This window comes from Chenopodium album, chromosome 8 (assembly GCF_948465745.1).
Source record: "Chenopodium album chromosome 8, dcCheAlbu1.1, whole genome shotgun sequence".
Classification (NCBI taxonomy): domain Eukaryota; kingdom Viridiplantae; phylum Streptophyta; class Magnoliopsida; order Caryophyllales; family Amaranthaceae; genus Chenopodium; species Chenopodium album.
The window spans coordinates 5,033,551-5,041,432 of NC_137841.1; the positions used below are offsets into that span (position 1 = coordinate 5,033,551).

General features: G+C 33.5%; 1 pseudogene; it reads left to right on the plus strand.

Annotated features, from left to right (window-relative positions):
• Positions 1–229: 229 nt before the first annotated feature.
• On the plus strand, positions 230–1,249 carry LOC145642659 (cytosolic sulfotransferase 5 pseudogene; annotated as a pseudogene).
• Positions 1,250–7,882: the final 6,633 nt, after the last annotated feature.

Here is a 7,882-nt window from a genome sequence, read left to right on the forward strand (position 1 = left end):
CTAGAGCAGTTGTAACTAACACGTCTTGACTCTTGAATATCACTGATGAAAATTTCATAATTTATTTATAAAAAATAAAATAAAATTATAGACAACAACTATAACTTTTTTTTTTAATTTAATTTTGACAAGGAAAACAACTATAAACTTAGGAGACTAAGGAGAGGAATTGTACTACATGTAGGTACAATATTTCGCCTTTGTTATCATACCCACATAATTAATTCATATGGCAACCTTAGAGCCAACAAACCCTCAAGATCAAGATCAAGATCAAGATCATGAAATCAAAGAGCTACAACTATCCCTCCCTAAAGAAACATGGTTTGTTTGGCCTATGTACCTCTATCAAGGTTTATGGTGCCTAAGTTATATTTTGGAGGGAATTATCGCATTCAAAACCCACTTTCAAGCTCATGATACTGATATCATCTTAGCAAGCCTACTAAAAACCGGCACAACATGGCTTAAATCTCTCATTTTTGCCATTGTAAATCGTCCAACAATATCAAACGATTTTACTCATCACCCCTTTCACACCAAAAATCCTCATGAGCTCATCAAGACATTAGAGACTAAAGTTTACGAAAAAGTCAATGGGAAACAACCAGACTTATCTAAAATACCCTTACCTCGACTCTTTGCTACCCACATGCCTTATCGATCATTGCCTGATACAATCAAGACTTCAAAATGTCGAGTTGTTTATGTTTGTCGAAATCCTTTAGACACCTTTGTTTCGTTATGGCATTTTTTCCAAGAATTTGAAGGATGCAAGGGACTTAAACCCGATCTTGAAATGATGGAGAAATACGTAGGTATGTTTTGCTCGGGGGTCTTCCCATGGGGGCCATATGAAGATCATGTGTTGGACTATGAGAAGAAGAGCAAGCAAAATCCGGAAAAGGTGTTATTCTTGGAATATGAAGGCCTAAAGAAGGAACCGAGAGATCATTTGAAAAGGTTGGCGGAATTTGTAGGTTGCCCGTTTACGAAGGAGGAAGAGGAAGAAAATGTTATAGAAATGATAATAGAGCTTTGTAGCCTTAAAAGTATGAAAGAAATGGAGGTCAACAAGAGTGGCAAGATCGTTGGACAAAGATTTGAGAACAAGGCTTACTTTAGGAAAGGGGAGGTTGGAGATTGGACCAATTACTTGACTCCTACAATGGTGAGACAATTTGATCAAATGCTAGAAAAACTTAAGATGGCTGGTTTTTCTTTTGCATACTATCCAATTCACTCTTAATTCGAAGCACGAAAAATAAATCAAGCTAGTATATTTACCTTCGTCCTTACATTGACTATCTTATATTTTGAAAATTTTCGTGAACTCTTCTTTATTTTTATATATAATATCAATATAATCTTAGCTTTTACTTGTTTTTTTGAAAGAAAAAAAAACTTAGTACAATCTGTGAGTTCCCTCTAGATTTATTTTCTCCTTGGGAGGTTTTTTTTATTCCTCTAGGGTTGTTCCCTAGGAAGGATTTTCCTAGCTGTGAAAAAATTCTCGCTAATCTCTCGATATAGACATATAGTATTGGACACTATCATCCTTCTCCATCATTGTGTGTGGAAGATTGAATTGTTCAATTTTGCATCACATGTCTACGTAAGTACAATCGCATCTAGGCGAGACCAAAGTTCGAGTTCTAGTTCTACTTTTGTTCCCGTTATTCACCATGAAGGAATTTGTTCCGTGAGCGTTTTTAAAGTAGTTACGGAGTACATACTTTGACTAAGACTACAAATTACTTTGAATTAGACTTATCGGTACATTTGTGATGTTACACCTATAAATATTTTTATTGATTTGAATTCATCACTGGTTCAAACATAATGCACAAGGTGTTAGACCCTGTTTATTAGTTCACTTTATATTTGCTTACTTTTAATAATATAAACTAATAAGTAATAAGATCCCGATCAAAACAAGGTTAACTATACAAGGTCTTACACGTTATACCCCTACAATCTATATATGCTTTCGATAATTATATTCATTGATTGCAGTGGCGATTCCAGGAATTCTTTGTTATGGGTTCGGAGTTATCGAGCGTAAAATAATGTACTTAACTTTTGTACTATTCACACCCACCTTTGATCACCTTTTGTGATTTATACGTAAGTTAAAACATAGCTACATAGGTTTTTGTTTAGATTGTCTTAATAAATCATATCACAATATTTGATCTATTGGTTACAATTTTTACTTATTAAGAATTAAATTAAATATATTGATGATTAGATTTATATATTGACAAACATGATAAATGAAGCAGGTCAAATAAAAAAAACGAAACAATTAGTTATCAGTTTCAAGTTACAACCTGTAGACACCCATTTGTGTCTCCCCAAAACCAAACCCAGTGATGAGTACCTTTCACGTCGAATCATAATCGAATGAAACGAAAGTGTGGAAAGGTCTAGAGTTGCGGAAAGTTTTTAATTCTTTTCTCTTCTTTCTGTTTTTGAAAACTTATTTTAAGAAAACAGCCAATCCAGTTTGGTTGGTCCATGATATGGGTCCAATAGTAGTGTAGTTGGATGGGGCTTGCAAAGACCTTTCCAACGATATATTATAAGCCCAATTCCGATGAATATTGAGGAAATTATGGCCCATTTATTGAACTGGGCCCGGTTTGAGCTTTATGTGCGGCCCAATGATCTAGGGGAGGGTCTAATATGATTTATCATTCCTAATGCAATTAGGAATGGTTTTAGTCTTCTAGATTCTTCTAGAAGGTTCTTTTCATTCCTAATTCAATTAGCATTGATAAATTGACTTTTGTTGACTTTTCAGAGTTTTAATCAAAATCAAATAGCATTTTCGAGGAAATTATATTATTTTATTCTCCAGTACGGTAAACTTATCGGATTTTCGAAAACGCGTTAAAATTGAGCTTGGCGTCTGACCCCAGGCCTTGGCGCCTGGCGCTAGTGTTGGTACCTGGCGCCAGCTAGCCAGGGTTGGCGTCAGCTCTGTTTTCTGAGCGTCAGACTCTGTTTTGTTAAATTATATTTTTTGGTTGATTTTATCTATAAATAACGTATTAAAAACTCCATTTTCATTCACCAATTCTCATCAACAATCAGTTTTTCATTCGCAAATCATTAATTCTTTAGCATTCTCTTAATCATTCATCTCTTTCTTTCTTTCTTTCTCAAAACCTTGTTTTCATATACAAAATTCCGCATTCACAAGATCTACAAACACCTAGCCATATTCGAAGTTGCCTTCGCCCTAGACGTGAAAGGTTTTAATTTCTGAGGGTTTGGTCCCAAATCTCTCTTTCAATTATTTAATTTAATTGTTTGTTTATTATTTTCCTTGAAGTTACTAACGTGTGTATTTTGTTATTAGAAAGAGGTACGAGGCATCAAAGTAAGTACTTTAATTGATTTATTGATATTATGATGTAGAAATCATGTTTACATTGTTATTATGATATTCCTAGTATCATGTCTAGGGTATTTTTAATATTAAATATGATTGTTATGATGCTTCCTATGTTCTTCCTAATATTTATGATTGTTAGTATCATGTTAGGGTTAAAGATTTGATTTTTATTGCTTAGTGACATGCTAGGGTTTGTTATTAATCTTGTTAGTATCATGCCTAGGATCTTGCTATTATTATGCTTTAATATTAACATGAACATGATTATTATTATGATTATTATAATTATTGTTATTATGAATATTATTATTATAATGATTATTTATTATTATGTTGCTTGATGCTATTTATTGTTATTGCTTGATCACACTTTTATTGCATGTTTAAAGGGAATTGGTACTTGTAATCACGCTTAATAAGATATTTAATAATCTTGTTTAGGGTTAATTGTGATTATAATCCAAGTGATCACCAATAATAGTTTATTTGTGCATTAAATTCAACCAACATAGATTAAACAGGTTTAGGGTTAATCCTATTGATTGCATGTTAATCAGAAAGCGCACATGAATACGATCAGAATAAAGTAGAGGCCTATTATTAGGGCAGGTTCAATCTTTTTTAGGTTGGATTTGTACCTTCATCCCCGAACCCTTATTTGGTTCTAGACTTTATGGAGTTGACGATCTCTTGGATCGTTAAGGGGTGTAACCTTCATCCTATGAACGGTTTACAAGTTCCTAAAAAACTTGTTGGCGACTCTTTTGCTCTATCTTCTTCCCTTTTGGACGCCACCGTACTTTAGTGTATGATCACAGTGGGGTTCAAGCTAGTGGGATTTTTAAAGGCTTGAAATTATTCCCTACACAACCATAATTCGGGGCGACAGCTTGTTATTCATGCAAATTTGCATCTAAAGTTATTATATAATCCAATGTATAACTAAGTAAACAAGTGAATAAGGCTCACTAAAATATTTATATGAATGGAGTTATATAGCGAAATTTCAAGGTAAAAAATATTAATAAATGACAAGTAAACTCAATCCCCTTGAAATGAATTTGGTTTACAGATAAAAAAAAAAAGAGCAAGGGAAAAGGTTTGATCCTGCGTTAATTGGGTAGGAAACAAGCTTTGTACGCGGGCCTTCAACCACTGATCCAACATGACTTAGATCTCTACTATTAGCGCATTAATTGATATTATATCTTTTTTTATTTTCCAGACTGCGTAGAATTTTCAGAAGTCTAGTATGGGTTCAGCTAAACCCACTGAACCCATACTAGAATCGCCACTGATTGATTGACGTAATTTGCGACATGCGAGTTTGTGATGTATGGTATATATATTAGTGAGTCAAATACCATCTCTTAAGCTCAATCATTTATTTGTTGGTCAATATCACAGCCTATGAACTTCCTTATGAAAATTATTTCAAAAAAAAAAAAAAAAAAAAAATTCCTTATGAAAACCTTGAGTAAAATAACTATAATAGAAAATTCAATCTTAACTAGGGATGTCAGTGGGGCAGGAATGGATCTCGGTTTGACAGGTGGTGGAGAGGGAATGTGGATAAAAACCATACTCGCCATGGGTGATGGGGCGGGGTGGATTTTAAGTAGTTGTACCCGCCCCATCCCCCATCCGCCTCATTTCGTACCCACCACATCCCCACCTCATATATACCCACATCTATATATCTTTAAAAGCAAAATTATATACTTATATACTATTTTATAAAACTATTTTATAAAATAATTACGTGAAATAAAATATTAATATAATACTATGTATTACTGACAAATTAGAGAGGAAATAGAACAGAATGACTTGTTTATTATTCATCGATAGGTAGAGTATTTATACAAAACTTACGTTCATAAGATAGGAAAAAAATATTCCTAAAACATATACTTCCTCCGTTTTCATTTAGATGCAACACACACTTTTTCACGATATTTAAGAAATGTGGGGTTCACATGATATAATACACTTTAAAATGGGATGAGTGGTTGTTAGGAGTGTAATTTAGTGGGCCATGTGCTTTAAATAAGGGAAATAGTATAGTTTTTCCCTAAAGTAACTTTCCTTTTATAGTGTGTTGCAAGTATTGTGACATTTCCTTTTTAGGGAAGTGTTGCAAGTAAAAGAAAACGGAGGAAGTACTAACCTAGCCATAAACCTAAAAATATATTCTCTAAATAATATCTTAACATAAAATAAACCTAAATATATTATTCTCTTAAATGATATCTACGAAAAATATATCACACATATATTTTCTGATATCTCATATGTCCAACACCCTCCCGCAACCGTAACAGCAATAACACGAACGTTGCGATTGAAAATTCTTCTTTTGTTGATGTCGAGATGCACTCTCTGCTGATGTCGCCTTCAATTTTTTTTTTCTTCAATGATGAGAACGTATCTTTTCGATCTCATCTGTCATCAATCAAACAGGAACACCATTATTTTCGAACCTGTAAATATAACAATTTTTGGTTTTTCTAGAGCAAAACCGAGCTTCAATCAAATATTGGTTTTTCAGAGTAAACCTGTAGACACCCATTTGTGTCTCCCCAAAACCAAACCCAGTGATGAATACCTTTTACGTCGAATCATAATCGAATGAAGCGAAAGTGTGGAAAGTCTAGTGTCGCGGATAGTTTTAATTTCTTTTCTCTTCTCTCTGTTTTTGAAAACTTATTTTAAGAAAACAGCCAATCCAGTTTGGTTGGTCTATGATAAGGGTCCAATAGTAGTGTAGTTGGATGGGGCTTGACAAGAGCTTTCCAACGATATATTATAAGCCTAATTCCGATGAATATTGAGGAAGTTATGGCCAATTTACTAAACTGGGCCCGATTTGAGCCTTATGTGCGGCCCAATGATCTAGGAGAGGGACTAATATAGATTTATCATTACTAATACAATTAGGAATGGTTTTAGTCTTCTAAATTCTTCTAGAAGGTTCTTTTTATTCCTAATTCAATTAACATTGATAAATTGACTTTTGTTGACTTTTCAGAGTTTTAATTAAAATCAAAGAGCATTTTTGAGAAAAAGATACGATTTTATCCTCCTGTACGGCAAAATTTATTTGATTTTAGAAAACACGTCAAAAACAGGACTAGCGCCTGACGCCATGCATTGGCGCCTTGCGCTAGCCCTGGCGCCTGGCGCTGGCATTGGCGCCTGGCGCTAGTGTTGGCGCCTGGCGCCAATGAGCTGGTGCTGGCGCCAGCTCTGTTTCACGTGCGCCAATGCTCTGTTTTGTTAATTTAATCTTTTTGGCTGATTTTCTCAATAAATAACGTATTAAAATCTCCGTTTTCATTCATCAACAATCAGTTTTAATTAATATTCACCTACAATCAGTTTTGAATTTTCTCATTCTTTCTCATTCAGTCACCATCCATCTCTTTCTCTCTCTTTTCTAACTAGCTTTTACATACAAAATTCCGCATTCACAAGATCTAGAAATACCTAGCCATATTCGAAGTTGCCTTCGCCCTAGACGTGAAAGGTTTAATTTCTGAGGGTTTGGTCCCAAATCTCCCTTTCAATTATTTAATTTGATTGTTGTTTATTATTTTCCTTGAAGTTACTAACGTGTGTATTTTGTTATTAGAAAGAGGTACGAGGCATCAAAGTAAGTACTTTAATTGTTTTATTGATCTTATGATGTAGAAATCATGTTTATATTGTTATTATGATATTCCTAGTATCATGTCTAGGGTAAATTTTAATATTAAATATGATTGTTACGATGCTTCCTATTTTCTTCTTAATATTCATGATTGTTAGTATCATGTTAGGGCTAAAGCTTTGATTTTTATTGCTTAGTGACATGCTAGGATTTGTTATTAATCTTGTTAGTATCATGCCTAGGATCTTGCTATTATTATGCTTTAATATTAACATGAACATGATTATGATTATAATTTATGATGATTATGAATATTATTATTATTATTATTATTTTGATGATTATTATTTTTATGATGATCATTATTATGTTGCTTTATATTTATTGTCATTGCTTGATCACGCCTTTTATTGCATGTTTAAAGGGAATTTGGTACTTGTAATCACGCTTAATAAGATAATTAATAATCTTGTTTAGGGTTAATGTGATTATAATTTCAAGTGATCGCCAATAATATTTTATTTGTGCATTAAATTCAACCAACATAGATAAACAGGTTTAGGGTTAAACTTATTGATTGTATGTTAATTAGAAAGCGCACATGAATACGATCAGAATAAAGTAGAGGCCTTTTATTAGGGCAGGTTCAATCTCTTTTAGGTTGGATTTGTACCTTCATCCCCGAACCCTTATTTGGTTCAAGACCTTATGGAGTTGACGATCTCTTGGATCGTTAAGGGGTGTAACCTTCACCCTGTGAACGGTTTACAAGTTCCTAAAACTTGTTGGCGACTCTTTTGCTCTATCTTCTTCCCTTTTGGACGCCA